This window comes from Alexandromys fortis, unplaced genomic scaffold, assembly GCF_014885135.2.
Source record: "Alexandromys fortis isolate MF-2015 unplaced genomic scaffold, M_Fortis_MF-2015_v1.1 scaffold_86, whole genome shotgun sequence".
NCBI classification, from domain to species: domain Eukaryota; kingdom Metazoa; phylum Chordata; class Mammalia; order Rodentia; family Cricetidae; genus Alexandromys; species Alexandromys fortis.
In genome coordinates this window covers 3,839,581-3,854,945 of record NW_026067965.1, presented here as the reverse complement: position 1 = coordinate 3,854,945, position 15,365 = coordinate 3,839,581, and the positions used below count along the sequence as shown (strand labels likewise).

Below are 15,365 nucleotides of genomic sequence, written 5' to 3'. Positions count from 1 at the left end.
AAATAAGGCTGGCAGTAAACGTCGCAAAGAGACCAGATTCAAGAAGGAAAATGCTTGGTAAAAAGTAGAATTCAATAATATTAAGCAAGGCATTCACCACAACCCAGTGGGGCAAGAAGGAAGGAGAGTCGGTATTAGGAAAGCTTGCTACAGTAACGCTGGTATGCTAATGAGTTAAAGCTGCAAGACCGTATTTAACTCCGATATGTGCTGGGGGAGACTTGATTACATTTCTACCTAATCAATATGCCAAAAGAGGAACAGAAGTGTGGGTGCCTTCTTAGCATGCTTCAGAGTACCTGTTAAGCTGTTAGCCAGCGTTACAAGTGACCAGCAACAGTCACAGGTGTTGAAATCAGCCAACCGCAGCAGGAATGCCGTGCACGAATTCTGTCAGTTTGGTAATCCCGAAGCAAATAACATAAAGAAGTAGTGAAATTAACAGTAAACCCATCTTAATGGACGGCACAGCTAAGGCTGGGGGTTGAATTTTAAAGTTCAGAAGAAAAAAAAAGTCAGGGTCTGGGGGTGTGACTTGGTGGGAGTGCTCCTGTCTAGCTGCAGGAGGCCCTGGGGTCCATCCCCCCCCAGGCCACAAAACCCAAAACAAACAGATTTGGCTCTGAAAAAACATTTGTTTGCAGACTGTAAAAACAATGAGGAAAAGATTTTATCATAAATACTTACCATAAATAGACTGATGCTTTACCCAAGAGCCTACATAGATGGCAGTTTTGTTGTCGATGACATCAGTTTTTTGTTGTTGTTGTTGTTGTTTTTGTTGTTGTTTTTTTTTTTTTTTTCGAGACAGGGTTTCTCTGTGGTTTTGGAGCCTGTCCTGGAACTAGCTCTTGTAGACCAGGCTAGTCTCGAACTCACAGAGATCCGCCTGCCTCTACAGAGATCCGCCTGCCTCTGCCTCCCGAGTGCTGGGATTAAAGGTGCGCCACCACCACCTGGCTCGATGACGTCAGTTTTTTGTTTTGTTTTTGTTTAGTTATTGGTTTTATGTTTTGTGACAGACGAAACAGGCCAGTCTGAGATCCTTCTGTCTTCTCCTCTACATTGTTACCATTATGGAGTCTGCCTCCACTCTCAGCTTAGATTTGTCTTGTACTATAAATTAAGGTTTGTCAGACTTGGTGGCCAAAGCCTATAACCCCAGCCTCTCAGGAAGTTGAAGCAGGAGGATAGCCATAAATCTGAGGCCAATTTTGGGTTACAGAGCAAAACCCTAACTGAGTAAGTAAGAAATAAGCAAATGAACAAACAAAAGTTTTTGGTTTTTTGAAACAGTTTCTTGTGGATTGCGTTCTGGGTCTGGGTTACTTAGTCTAGGGGTTTGTAACCCACCCTGCAATCAAGTTATTCCAGGGTCTCGGAGGGGCCCTACCTGGAAGGGAATGAGCTAAGACAGAAGAAGGAGGCCAAGCAGATTTGTCAAAGCCTCCGTTTATTAGGGACAGGTTACAGTTTATATATGGTAAGGAGTGGGGGGCAGGGCAAGGGATCTTGCCGCGTGGTTCCGGGCACGTAGGCTAGGTTAGGTTACATCCGGATGGGTAGGCCAGGAGTCACAAGTTGCCACACCTGGTTCCCTGGATAGCTGGAATGTGAGGCGGTTCGCTAAGAGATTGCTGCTAATTGGGTGAGGGGCATTCTGCAGACTCCCTAGAGTGATGGTTTCTGTAATGATTCTTAGGGGGGAAATGGCTCCTGACAGTTTCTTTGTGTAGCACTGGCTGTTCTGGAACAAGCTTTGTAGACAGACTAAGCTGGCCTTGAACTCACAGGGATCCTCCTGCCTCGCCTCCCGAGTGCTGGGATTAAAGGTGTGCGCCCCCACCGCCCAGTTTATAACAAAAGGTTTAATAAAATGAAGACAAACTTGAAAGCAATATGAATAGACCCCACTAGCCAATGAGTACCTGGTGCAAAGAAATTGCCAAGTGGCTGTCTTGATGCACACAGGGACCAAGTCAGCTCGGTATGTGGCAGACACGACACTGAGTTAATAGTTGTCGAGTAAGTTAACGAATACAGTGAGCTTGTTTACCTGGTGTGGCTGTGCCTGTTTGCGTGCCTGTGTTCAAGCGTGCTCACACGTGTGCATATACACATTTGCCATGTGTGTCTGCACCGTGGGGTTAGAGGATCTTCAGTACTGGTCTTTGCCTCCTGTTTGAGACAGTCTCTTGCTCTCTGGTGCCTATGCCAGGCAGCTTCCAGGAACTGTCTCCTCCTCCCACCATAGGACTGCTGGTGTTACAGGTGAATGCTACCCCACCTGGCTTTATTGTGACTTCTAGGGATCCAAACTCAGGTCTTCGTGCTCTCTTGGCAAACACTTTTATCCACGGGGCCATCTCCCTAGCCCTACAATGCATGCTTTTAGTTGAAGTATTGTGCTGTTTTTATTTCAAGTTAGAAAGGGTATGAGGCTTTTTGTTTTGATTTTTGGGAGGGAAGGACTTGTTTAGTTGTTTTGTAGTGCTGGGGCTCAAACCCACAGCCTCCTGCATGCCAGGCAAGCAGCTATACCACCAAGCTGTATCCTCATCCCTAGAAGACTCCCTCCTACCAGGGTTTTTCTTAGGAAAAATTTTCAAGTGTTTTGAAAAGTTGAAATATGTGTACTGTAAACATTCACACCCCATGGCCCCATAGGACAGATGCTCGTGTTTGCCATGTTGACTCCATCTGCCCACTTAGAGATGGACCTGGAGATGCGTGAACCAGGCTGGCCTCCAACTCCCAGAGAGCTGCCTGCCTCTGCCTCTGGAGTGCTCCACCAGGATGGGCTGGGGGCAGAAAGCAGTGCGAGAGTTAATGCACGCATGCACTCTGAGCTTTCTGTGGCCTTCCCATCCAGTCCAGGGCCAACCATGAATGTAAGCCCATACTCAGGTGCCCTTCCCACCTCAGCTACCCCAACTAATAAAACCCCTCCCAGACACAGCTACAGGCCAACCTAGTCTAGACAGTCCCTCATCAAGTCTCCATTGTGTCAAGTTGTCGATTACAACAAACCATCACCAGGACATTATGCCCATTTGGCCAAAATTGAGAATCAGAGAGGTTAAGTAACTTGCTTAATTTCACTCACTGTGGTTTTTCAACCTGGGCCACACCTGACCCCATCAAATTATATAACATACCCCTTTTCCTCTTCATCTTTCCTTTCCCAAGTGCATGACAGTGGTCACTTGGGCGACTGGAGAAGTTGGAAGCAGTTGGAGTGAGGCGGGCAGGCCCGTGGTGAACAGTCCTTAGCTGTTGAACGTGAATGAATGAGTCTGAGCGTAATGGAGCTTCTACTTATGGGAAAATAACGAGGGCAACGGATCGCACAAACCTCGATCCGAGTCATGGAAAACACATTTAGGAGGAAAGGACACCAGGGGCAGGTTAGGGTGCGAAGGAATATTGATGGAGTTTCCTTCCAAACTCTTTGTAATGTGATTGGTTTGTGTAGGGAAAGCCACCCACGCCTACGTCACAGTTCTGTGTGGTCATGGTGGGGGAGGCTCTTTTCTGTTCCACGCTGCTGTTTTATCTTCCAGTGTCCAGCCACATGCGCCTGGCATATTGTGGATGTAATTAATGTGAGTGTTGGACGGGCGCCCATTGGGAAACTTCTCAAGAAGGGCTTGGCCCAGGAACATGTCTGCAGAGAGCTTCCTCAGCTGGGCTCTCTGAGCAAGCTCTTGCCTGGGGTGTGGTACAGGGTCAGCTCTCCTGGCACAACCTAAAAGGGCTAGCCAGGTGTGGGCACCATTCTGGTTATTCAGTAAAGGCGGGGTGTGGCTCCAGGGTAGCATTCAGGAGAGCCTGGGATTGATCCTCAATGCTGTAAGGTGGGGGTGGGGCAGAAGGCAGGAAGGCTGGCCTGGCATTACCCTATCAGTATGGGAGCTCAAACTCCAGCTCAGAGGCACTGTTCTGCATTCTTCTTGGAGTTTTGTTTTGTTTTGTTTTAGTTTGGTTTTTCAAGACAGTTTTTCTCTGGGTAAGAGCCCTGGCAGTCCTGGAAGCTGCTTTGTAGATCAGGCCGGGGATTAAAGGCGTGTGCAACCACCATCCAGCTTCTTAGACTTGTAAACTCGAGGGCTGGGCATTGCAGTTTGTACCCTTACTCTGAGGAGGCTCAAGGTCAGCCTCAGTTACCTGAGACCCTGCCTCAAAGAAAAAACAAAAAGCAAAATTAAGAAAAAAGAACAGAGCACCTTGATAGCAGTGGTTCCACAAAGCCATTATTGAGTGCTGAGTAGAGACCAGGCTACACACCTTTACAGCTGTTCTCGTAAATTAATCTTCACAGCTATAAGGATTAGCAACTGTTACCAACTCCATTTTGATGCTAACAGACAAGGAAGAGGTGTTTGGCTTAAGTCCTGGTGTTCCTAGGAATGTTCCACAGATCACAGGGCTTCTGCACCGTAGCTCCCTTGTCTGCAGAGCAGCTGGCAGCAGTGGACGCTTCCTCTGTGCCACGCTCTAGCTCCACAGGCTGCACGCAGCCCCTGTGACATTAGCAGAGCCGAAGGGAGCCAGGCAAGAGCAGGCCCAGTGGTGAGGAATGGGAGGCCTGCTTTCCGGAAGGAAGGAAGGTCATACCACCCACAGGACAGGAGAGCACTCCTCTAAGTGTAAAGTCATGGAGAGCGTCCTTTTAAGTTTGTCGAAATTGCAGAGTGGGAGCTGAAGAGATGGCTGAGCAGTTAAGAGCATTGGCTACTCTTCCAGGGAACTTGGGTTCAGTTCCCAACACTCACAATCACCCGTAACTCCAGTTCGGGGGGGGGGGGGGTCCAGTGCCCTCTTCTGACTTCTGTAGGCACACAGTACACAGACATACATGGAGGCAAGACACTCACACATGTAAAAAAATGTTTTTAAAATTGCTGAGTGAATCAAATATATGTCGAGCACCCATAAGCCCAGCACTCAAGAGGCAAAGGCAGGTGGATCTCTGTGAGTTCTAAGCTAGCCCCAGTTACATAGCGAGACTCTGTCTCCGGGAAATAAATAAAATTGCTGATGGATTGTTACATAACAAAAGGATACCAACAAAAGCTCCCATCCTTTAAACCGAGAGCTTAGACTCTGCTCATGAGGTGTGGCCCTGACACTTGGTAGGGATGGCTTTGTTCAAAGTTAGAATGATGGTCATGGATCGAATACAACATTTGGATTGGACTGAATGATGAAGAACAGGAAAGCCATGAGAGCAGAGCAGAGCTCTAGAGATGAGGATGCAGGAGGACCGAGGGTACAGCATCACTTGGGAACCCCCCCCCACACACACACAAAACATATACATGCTAATCCAGAACCTGTGTTAAAACCGTTTCCAAGAAGCAATTCCTCCATCCGATCTTGGAGGAGATCAGAAAACCAGATAGCGTAAGTGACTCCCACCCGAGGACTTCCAGAAAGCTTCGGGAAACAGGCTCTTGCCTTTCAACACCAGGGTTGGACTTGGCCTAGCAGAATAAACCTGCTTGGTTTCATTGAGTTCCTTTTGCTTTGGGTCTGCAAAGCCCCTGGCTGTCCCATCACTCTTGGTTCTCAGGCAGTGTGGGGCGTCTTCCATGGCCACAGAGTTTTTATCATTCCTTTTGGAGGTGAGAGCGGCTAGAGAAAGGGCATTGCCTGGCCTAGCCCCAGGTCCGCTGGACCACCTTGAAACTTGCCAGTGAGTCGCGAGCGAGCGCCACAGTTGCTATGGCCACCCACGAGCTCTTAGGGCGGCCTTTTCTGCCCAGGTGGGACCTGCAATCGCCTGGTTAGCATCTGGAGAAAGCCCAGTGGGACTCTGAAGCTGGCTAACTACATGCTTTAACTGTGCACGGAGTCCAAGTGAACTTCTCATTTACCTCAGACCTCTGCGGGCTCAGCAGGCCACATATAGTTAGATAGAACTTCCAAGAATATTTAAGGAAATTAAATATATTTTTCTTTCTTTTGGGTTTTCAAAACAGTGTCTGACTATGTAGCCTTTGCTGACCAGGAACTTGATAGATAGACCAGGCTGACCTAGAGATATGCCTGCTCTTGCCTGCTTGCCTCCAGTGAGTGCTAGGATTAGCTATTATTTTCTGGTTTTATGAGAAAGGAGAGCAAAAAGATGACTTTGGAAAATTAAACACCTCCCAACCAGGACTGATAAAAATGTGTGTTTGAAATATTAGGAAATGGAGCTGGAGAGATGGCTCAGTGGTTAAAACACTTCCTGTTCTTCCAGAGGATCTGGAAGATTCTTAGCACCCAGATGGCAGTTTACCACTGTAACTCCAGTTTCGGGGGGATCTGACGCCCTCTTCTGGCCTCCGCAGGCATTAGACACATACGTGGTGCAGACATATGTGCAGGAAAAAGTCTGGTTTCAGTTAGTAGATTGTCTAGCTTGCAGGAAGCCTTGGGTCCCATCCTTAGCACTTGATGTGACAAGCCTCAGGACCAAGGGCTGCCCGTCAGTGTCTGCAGAGATAAACAGAACTAACCCTCTACCGCAGAGAGCCCGAGAATCAGTGGCACACGCGCCGTGCGCAGTTAGGCGGAAGAAGTGGAGAGCGGCAGAAGAGCTGCCCTCCCGCCACCTGCCCTCCCGCCACCTGCCCTCCCGCCACCTGCCCTCCCGCCACCTGCCCTCCCGCCATCTGCCCTCCCAGCTCCCACGCCTCTCCGCTGAGCGCTTCTGCCTGGTCCCTGCCTGCCGGATCCCTGCCTTGTCCCGTCGAGACCGGCTTTGAACTCTTTGAACACAGAGGTGACCCGTGGGTGGAGCCAGAAGTGGCCTTTAGAGTCCTGCCGTGTGACCTTGGGTCTTTCCCCAGCTCCTTGGAGTTTAGAATGAGAATGACTGTCACTCACGAAGGGTTCTTGTGTGAAATATTTATGGAGCAGTCCATGAACAAGGTTTGGGGTTCCGCAGAGGGAGAATGCCTTGTGTTTGTAAGTTATCAGGAAGCTGGATTGCAGGAAGTTGCCTGCACCGTCCTGCTTCCAAGTTCTTGTGTGTGTTCCCGGTGGTGGGGTGGTTGTGGCGTTGGTGGCAGCCGGGATTGTCAGGAAGCAGCAGGCAGTTTCCGGATGATTAACTCAGTTCCTGGAGCGCCCTCCCTAGCAGTCTGGGAGCCTGACCACTAGGCCCCTCTAGGCCGGGCTTCCTCCCTAGCCTCTCCACGCCCTGTCTCGAAGTCTTACCTAGGCCCCGGCCACCTTGGGCCGGCGACACCCTGGCAGGCCTCCTAAGCCTGGCTTTGTTCTGCTCACCTGGGCTCCAGCTGCACCCGGTTTTGCTTGCAGGTGTTTTCTTTGCACACCTGGGGGAGACTTTAGGTCTCTGCCAAATCGTCCCCTGGTAAGAGATTTGGGTTATGTGAGCCCTTCGAAACAGGTGCTGTCGGTGTGCTTCCTGTGTGCAGGGACAGGTCAGGGCCACTTAGTGTGAACCTTCCAGCAGAGTTTAGTGCCCGCAACTCAACCAGGCCCGGATCCTCAGCTTGGGGGTGAAGCCTTCTGTTTTTTAATACCTGGTGGCTGAGTCAACAGCATGGGGACCAGTGTTTGGATAGCAAACACCTAGCAGCGGCCCAGACCCACCCACAGCCACCCTCCTCCTGCCCTGCTGCTGGAAAGGTCAGCCAGGTCTGGCTCCGTAATTTTCAGGGCCAGGTGACCAAACACCCTATGTTTGAAAATGAGTAGGAGAGTCTTGCCGAACATGAGACCAGGAACAAGTCCTTCCGAGTGTAGAGCCCAGATGGTGGCATAGACAGCCAGAGGCATGGCCACGCAGATGGGCCTCTCTCTGGTAGGAGAGGAGGTTGACCTCCCCATGAATAGCTTTGTTTCTCTCTCTCTCTCTCTCTCTCTCTCTCTCTCTCTCTCTCTCTCTCTCTCTCTCTCTGCATTGGTGTTCTGCCATGGGTGTCAGGTCCCCTGGAATTACAGACAGTTGTGAGCTGCCATGTGGGTATTGGGAATTGAACCTGGGTCCTTTGGAAGAACAGTCAGTGCTCTTAACCACTGAGCTCTCTCTCCAGCCCTGAAACTTGCATTTCAAAAGGGAACGAACTCCAACTTCTCCTTCCTCTTTTCTCTGTCTCTTTTCCACCTTTCTCTGTGAGCTCACAGAGTTTGAGACCTTCCTCCCTCCTCTCCCAGCTTCCTCTCCTGGCCTCTGCTTCCCCTCCTCCCCCTCGCCTGCCCACCCACCTCCTTCATTTCTTCTTCCTCTTTCCATTACTTTATCTAGGGGAAGCCCTTGACTGGATTGATGTGTAACATTTCCCAGCCATTCATCTGGATTTTAATGTTCTTTTCAGTGACACCAGGCTCCTTAGGTTTCCAGAGCCTCACTGAAGTGGCTGGAGTAATGTCTTCCTCACCAAGGGGCGTCCCTTCAGTGTCCTCTGGCTCTGGCCAGATGGTCTCTGCCCACTGGGAGCCCGGGATGAATTCTCATTGTTAGCCCTCGGTCCCTCGCCGTGTCCTCCCCACATTCTGCTGTCAACCCTACTGGCCACAGTGGAAAAAAAGCCTCTTCCATTCCCTGGTGACAGAACCAACCTGGCTTGCATTCTCGTTCACTGCTTCCTTGCAGGCTGTGCAGCTGGGGACTGAGCAGGGCACGGGAAAAAACTGAGGAGAGGAGCTGGGGTAGGGAGCTGGGGTACCGCCCTGGTCTCCCCTTGCGTTTTCACGCAGCAACCAGAAAAATCTTCAGAACAGGAGTGGTGGTGCAGACCTATAATGCCATCACTCGGGAGGTGGACGCAGGAGGATTGCCACAAGTTGGAAGTGAGTCAGGGTTTATGTGAGATTCAAAAAACAAAACTCACAAGAACACACGTTCATGGCAAGGCTGTGGTTGTAGCTGTGTGGGATGCTTGCCTAGGATATACAAGGCCCCATCCCTAGCACTGAAGGTTTAAATATGTGTGTGTAAGCGTATGTGACTTTTGCCTAAACTCTTCGCTGAGGATGGTATCCAAGCCCTCAGCATGACCTCACCGGTGCTGGCTTCTTCAGTGTCCCTGTCTCCCTCCAGCTCTTGTCCCCAGTTCCACACAACAGGGAACTGGCTTCCCTCTCGGAGAGGTGGCTTGTGTTCCCGAAAAGACACTTCTCCCATGCCTTGAAGAACACTGGCATCTGGGGAGGAGGAGATAGGGAGGCCATAGCATAAGCAAAGTGAGGGTAAGGGGCAGGCTGAAGGCATGGGAGGCTCTTGAGTGGCAGGAGGGGAGAGGGCGCTGGGTAAGTCAGTAGCCTGGCTCAGGATGACAGGCCTGGACCCTTGGGACAGGAGTCAGGGGTCTCGACTTTTCTTGTAGTTATTTGAAGGGTATTTCAAAGTTCCCAGGGGTCTGGGGTAGGCCCAACCTAGGCACTTGTGTGTATTCTCTTGGGTTCACTGGAAATCCCCCTAGTGAGGCTTGGGGAAGGTGGCCCAGTTGCTTCGGAACTTATCCATGGCCCCAGTGCATTGGGGTGGTGCCGACTGCATTGCCCAGGGGCACTGGGAGAGCTCTGAGCAGGGTAGAGTTCCCTAGAGAATGAGAGGGGAAGGCTGGGGCCTGATCACCACGGACTACCAGGACTACCACCGCTGGAAGGAGCTTGAGACTTGCCACCACCCTCCTGGAGGGGGATGAAGGCCGAGCTGCACTGTTACGCTGGGGATATACTCTCACCCGAGATACTACCCTTGAAGCGCCCAGGATCCCACAGGGCAAAGGGTCCAAAACAGTACGGAAAGAGGAACTCGGTGTCCATGCCGTGAGAGATGGGCCGTGAGAGACCAGGTGGCACCCCCAGGGAGGAAGCCTCTAAGGGCTTGGGATCACCCCAACAAGCCTAGCTGGCCGGTGTCTACATGCTGAGCTGAGCACCAGAGCTACCAAGCTGTGCCCGCATTGTGACTTCCCCTCTGCCTGCAGCAGCTGGGCTGGGCGGGCCCTGGACAGCTGGTGCCCTGGCAGGTCTGAGTGCCCCTGCCTATCCACCCCACTGTTTAGGCTATGTAGCGTGTTTTGATACCTGCCGTGCAGATGGGGAACACTGGTCTGCTTAACCCTGTTTGCGATCCGCAGTGGGCAGACGGGAGAAGAAACTAGAGCCCGGTCCTGCAGACCCAAGGGGCAGGTCGCAGCTTGCCCACGGGGTCTGATTACTCGGAAGGTTTTATTTTGAAATTGCCAAACTTGACTGACGAGGGAAGCACCCTCATGGATCCGGCACATTCGCTGTCCCTTGCTCCCTGTCGTGTGGTTCTCCTGAGCCATTTGAAACTGGATTGTGAGAGGCTTCACCCCCAAGTAGGAGCCAGGGTTTCCTACTTGGTATCACGATCGTAACTAGAAATCGTGGTTCCTTGGTGATACCTTAGTCCATGATGTCCCCCAATTTGAGTTTTCCCAGTTGTCCTCCAAAAATGTCATTCGTGCCTCGTTCCTGTCTGCGCGTTCCATCTGGTTTTCTCTCTTTGGCTTTTAATTCAGAACAGGCCCCCTGCTCTGTGTGTGGGGTGTGTATGTGTCACATTGGCTTTGAAGGGTCTATGCAAACCAGCTGTGTTATAGAACGGGCTCTGGATTTGCCAGATTGAATACCTTCGAGTTGTTTACCGTCCCAGAACTTCCCCGAACACGGCTTCAGAGTATCCAGGAAAATCATAAGGGGCGGGGCATCTATGGTTGGGGGCGTGGCATTTGTTCATGCCTCCCGCGAGTCATGAGATCTTCCCTCTGGCTTTAGTAACTTATTTATAACTGGCCTCAGCTGACTGTCAAGGTTATCTTGGTGGATCCACAGCAAACCTGGATGGCTGGCCGTGTGCTGTCTTCAATTCATGGATAGGAGTCTGAGAGGTTGAAGCTGTGCCCATACCCAGGCTATGAGGCAGCCGTGGACTAAGCCTCAGCCCTGTGGCACAAGCTGCAGGGGCAGCTGGGGACTGGATAGAGTCACCCAAGTCCAGCCCTGAGCCCAAGATTACGGAATGTAATCTAATGCAATCTAGCCGTGGTTTTGAGCTTTCCTGACGGAACCCAGGTGCTGGGGTCCCTACCCTGAATGGCCTCGTCAGGCCGTTCAGTCATTTTTCACTGTCAGCTCCCCGCACCCCTTCCACGCCTTTCTCCAACTTCTAGCCTGCACCTTGCACAAGCTGAGATCCAGGAAGTGAGATTAGCCACACCTGTTAGAGCAGAGTCCAAAGGTTCCCGGTCCAGGCTGTGTCTCCTGGCCTTTCTCTACTCCTTTGTCAGAACTTCGGAGTATGGGGAACAAGGCGCTAAGTATGCTTCAGTCTTTAAAGACAGGGACTACTGCGGTCCTAGCGCCATGGCTGGCGCGGACCTGTGTGCGAGCGTGAGGCCCAGTGAACCACAGCCTCTTGGGGCACTACGGCCATGATGAGAAGACAAGCTCTTTCTGGGGCTTGTGAGGAATCCCGGACCTCGAGCATACACGTGTGACAGCTAATCTTCTGCAGGTGTCATTGTGAGGTCTGCAGTGTTGTGAGTCCTTCCAGGCTGACATCCCTGTGCTCGGATCTCTAAGAGCGCATGCCTACACTGTAGGCTTTCCCCCAGCTGCTTCCTCCAGGCTCATCTTGTGTTTCCTGAGACTGGAGCCTCTGAGGTCCAGCCTTTCTTAGAGGCATGGGCAGTCCCTTTTGCTTCTCCTCCGGATATCCTAAGGTGTTGGAGGGAGTGACCACTTGCTTCCTGGCCGCCCGGCAGCTTAGACCTGAAAATAATCACACAGAAACTATATTAATTAAACCACTGCTTGGCCTATTAGCTCTAGCTTCTTATTGGCTAACTCTTACATATTAATTTAACCCATTTTTATTAATCTGTGTATCACCACGTGGCTGTGGCTTGCCTTTCGACCTGCGTCTATCTCCTGTGGCTCCCTGCATCTCTCTGACTCCGCCTTCTTTCTCCCTGCATTCAGTTTATTCTCCCCAGCGCCCCCTAGCTAAGTTCGGCCCTGCTGCAGGTCCAAAGCAGTTTCTTTATTCATTAATAAAAATCACAGCACACAGAGGGAAATCCCATATCACCAAGGAGTTAAGAGTAATCTTGATTTGATTCAAAACTAACCCCTTTACAAGTCTTTTCCTCTGCTTCTTTTCCTTCTTTCTTTCCGTCCATCCTTCTTTCCTTCCTTCCTTTCTTTTATCCCCCCTTGGACAGGGTCTCCTGTAGCCCAGGCTGCCGCCACCTGCTCTACTTTCCAAGTGCCGAGATTACACGTTTGCACCATCACTTTCCAGGTTTTTTGTTTGGTTATTTTTTTTTCCAGACAGGGTTTCTCTGTGTAGCCCCGAATGTTCTGAAACTCACTCTGTATACCATGCCAGCCTCGAACTTGTAGAGATCTGCCTGCCTCTGTCTCCTGAGTGCTGGAATTAAAGGTGTGTGCCACGATGCCCGACTCCAGGCTTGTTTTAATCAAAGCACTGCACCGGCATTCGTGTTTACATCAAACCTGTGTGGGCTTAGGAAGAACCAAGCTGTGTCAGATGCCTTCCTGTTGCCCCCCCTCACCCCTGCCTGCAGCTCCCCTTCACCCCAGCCTGCAGCTCCTCCTCTGGATTCCTGCCCCATCGTCTTGTAGATGAGGTCTCCCCACAACGTCCCATCACGTTCTCCTTCTCTCTGCTGTATCACTTGTGGGGTCAGTACTGCTCACTGCTGAACTGAGTACCAAGCAGTGCTGGACTTCATTGATTCTTTCAAAAAAGGATTAAGGGACTGCAGAGACCGCTCAGGGGCCAAAAGCGCTGGCTGCGCTCTCAGAGGACCCTAGTTCGGTTCCCAGCACCCACATGGCATGTCACACCTGTCTGTAGCTACAGTTCCAGGAGTCTGATGCCCTCCTGTTCTCTGAGGGCACTTTTGACAATTATTTTATTATTTTTCACATATGGTGCAAATCGCCCATTCATGGAAAAAAAAATAAAACCATGGTAAAGAGTGTTAATTATGGTCTCTGCAGGTCTCACCAAGTGACTTTTTTCTGTCCCTGCCTCAGATTTCTCCCAGAACACCAAGAGGTTGGGAACCATCTGTGTGTGTGGTGTTTTCTCTGTCACCTCAGCAATGGTTGTTTTCATTCCCAGGCACTGGTGCTGGTGTGGCGTGTCAGCAAGATTCCTTAGAACCTTCTCAAAACAAACGAGAGCTTTGTTGGTTTTTAATTATTTATTGTGTGTATGCATGTGGTGTGTGTGTACTCATGCAATTGCGTAGGCCAGAGACCATCAGGTGTCCCTCTTCGCCGCTGTCCACCTTGTTTCCTCGGCAGCGTTACTCCCTGAGCCTGCATCAAGCCTGGCAGCCAGCAGGCTCCAGTGATCTTTTCTCCGTCCCCCTCGCCCCAGCATGGGTCACGGGTACAGGTTACCAGCCCCAGCTTCCTGTGTAGGTTCTGAGGTTTAAGTCAGGTCCTCATGCTGGCACAGCCAGTAAGTACTCTTACCCACTGGGCCATCTCCCCAGTTCTGTTTTCGTTTGTTTTTTTGAGACAGGGTCTCACTTGTAGCCCAGGCTAGCCTGAACTCATTGTGTAGCCAAGGATGGCCTTGACACATCAGTCCTCCTTTCTCTAATTCTGAAATGCTGGGATTCATCCTATATATGAAAATACAGCTTGCTTTGCTGTTTAGCATGCTGTTTAATAAAATGATTCTGTGCTCTCCTAGTGCCTTTCCTAGGGGCCCACCCCTCCTTGCTCTCGGTCTCGCCCAACTTCACTGTAGTATAACTGGCAGTTTCCTCATTTGTTGCCTCTTCTTGCTCACTATCACCCCAGGAGTGTATGGGCGCTGGCTAGCACACTGTAGGCGCTCATCAGTTATATGCCAGCATTTGCATATCATATCAAAGTACAAGACAGAGCTCAGGCTGTGACTCCATCAAGTTTCCGCCCCGTGAGCCTGGATGATGGTCCAGAAAGGGTTTGTTTCCCTGGTCTGGTTTCATTCCACCCCCACACCATTGGCGTCTGCACAGAGTGCTCAGTAGAGAGAGCGAGCCTTGCTCAATCAGTCAATCAATCAATAAGCCAGTCAGTTTGCTCCTGCTGCCTCTCCACTCCCAGCACTTTTCAATACCCAGCATTAGCATGATCCGAAGGGAAAACAGCCATTGTGTAAAGGTGACCCCGTTCCAGGTTTATGACTCATTGGATCCTGGAAGATAGGAGGAGGGAGACAAGACAAGAAGAAGGGGAGCCAGGGACACTCACCTGCCATCTCTGAGGACAGTTGGGGAGCCATTTGGTCACCATTGTGTGAACATTGTCTCACTCTGGTGCTGGACATCAGCCCAGGCACTGCCCAGTGCATGACAGTGGCCAGCTGCAAGAAAGAGGGAGGTTCCAATCCAAGCCCAGGGCAGCCAGGCTTCCTCCCTTCTACCAAGAATGGGTTCTGGCTGTGTTGCCCAGACTGGCCTTGAGTTCCTGTGCTAAATAAAGCAAAGCTTCTGCCTCAGCCTTCCAAGTAACTGGGACTTACACACTGTTCGCCCACCCGGCAGGGTGTTCTCTATTCTTTCTAAGGGTCTTGGGCCTTGAATGACTCAGCAAAGTGTAGCTCTCTCATGGTGTATGAAGAAGCAAGCCTCTGCCCACAGTGCCTCCTCCATCCGAGAGACGCCAACCCAACGGTTGGTGTCCAGTGTCGAGAACCGCCTGCCCCACCCTCTCAGTCTCCTGGACCAAGGCCCAGCCTGATCAGCTGGGGACCAGGACTGTTTCTCAGTCATTTCCACACAGTTACCCTGTTCAGGGCACCTCGCTGTGCTACCTGACAGCTGGCGCAGGTAGACAGGACCCCCAGGCCCTCCTCCTGTGTGCCCCTGTACCCTGGCACAGTGCTCACAGATACCCAGCAGGGCTGCCCAGGAGGGCATCTCACTCCCCCCCCCACTCACCCAGAATGCTATGGTGACTGCAGCCAGGGCCCAGGCTGAGGGCAGGGCAGGCCCGACCAACCCTGCACTAGCACTGATAGCTGCTGGGCCTGAGGGAGCATTTGGGGTGTGCTGTGAGTTTGGGGGAGCCTTTACAGTGCTCTTCTTTCCCCGGTGGAATGGAATGTGTTCTCACACTTTGAGAAATTAACTTGTAGCTCTCGGCCTCTCCACCCCCAGGAAGGAGGGAAGGAGAAAAGAAGAAAGGGTTGGCATTGTCCCCGTGATTGGCACCTCGTGTGAATGAGGGGTCACCGCTTCGGGCTGCTCTTTTTCAAGCGCTCCTCTCTCTCCTGCACGCTGCATTCACGCTGGAACATTCTTTCTTTAAAGCTTGTGTCTTTTTCTCCCCCCCCCCCCCCCCCC

The 15,365-nt window shown here is 51.3% G+C and overlaps 1 protein-coding gene and 1 long non-coding RNA gene across 7 annotated transcripts in view; one reads left to right on the top strand and one right to left on the bottom strand.

Annotated features, from left to right (window-relative positions):
• The window catches only part of Znf710 (zinc finger protein 710), a 70,018-nt gene that overhangs the window by 24,206 nt on the left and 30,447 nt on the right, over positions 1–15,365 (top strand). The gene's annotated exons all lie outside the window — the stretch shown is intronic.
• Positions 7,643–15,365, bottom strand: part of LOC126508607 (uncharacterized) — a 17,247-nt gene continuing 9,524 nt past the window's right edge. The window contains exons 2-3 of the long non-coding RNA XR_007593901.1: positions 14,272–14,383; positions 7,643–11,763 (exon numbers count right to left, since the gene is read on the bottom strand). This is a non-coding gene — a long non-coding RNA (uncharacterized lncRNA). The remainder of the gene's footprint in view (positions 11,764–14,271; positions 14,384–15,365) is intronic.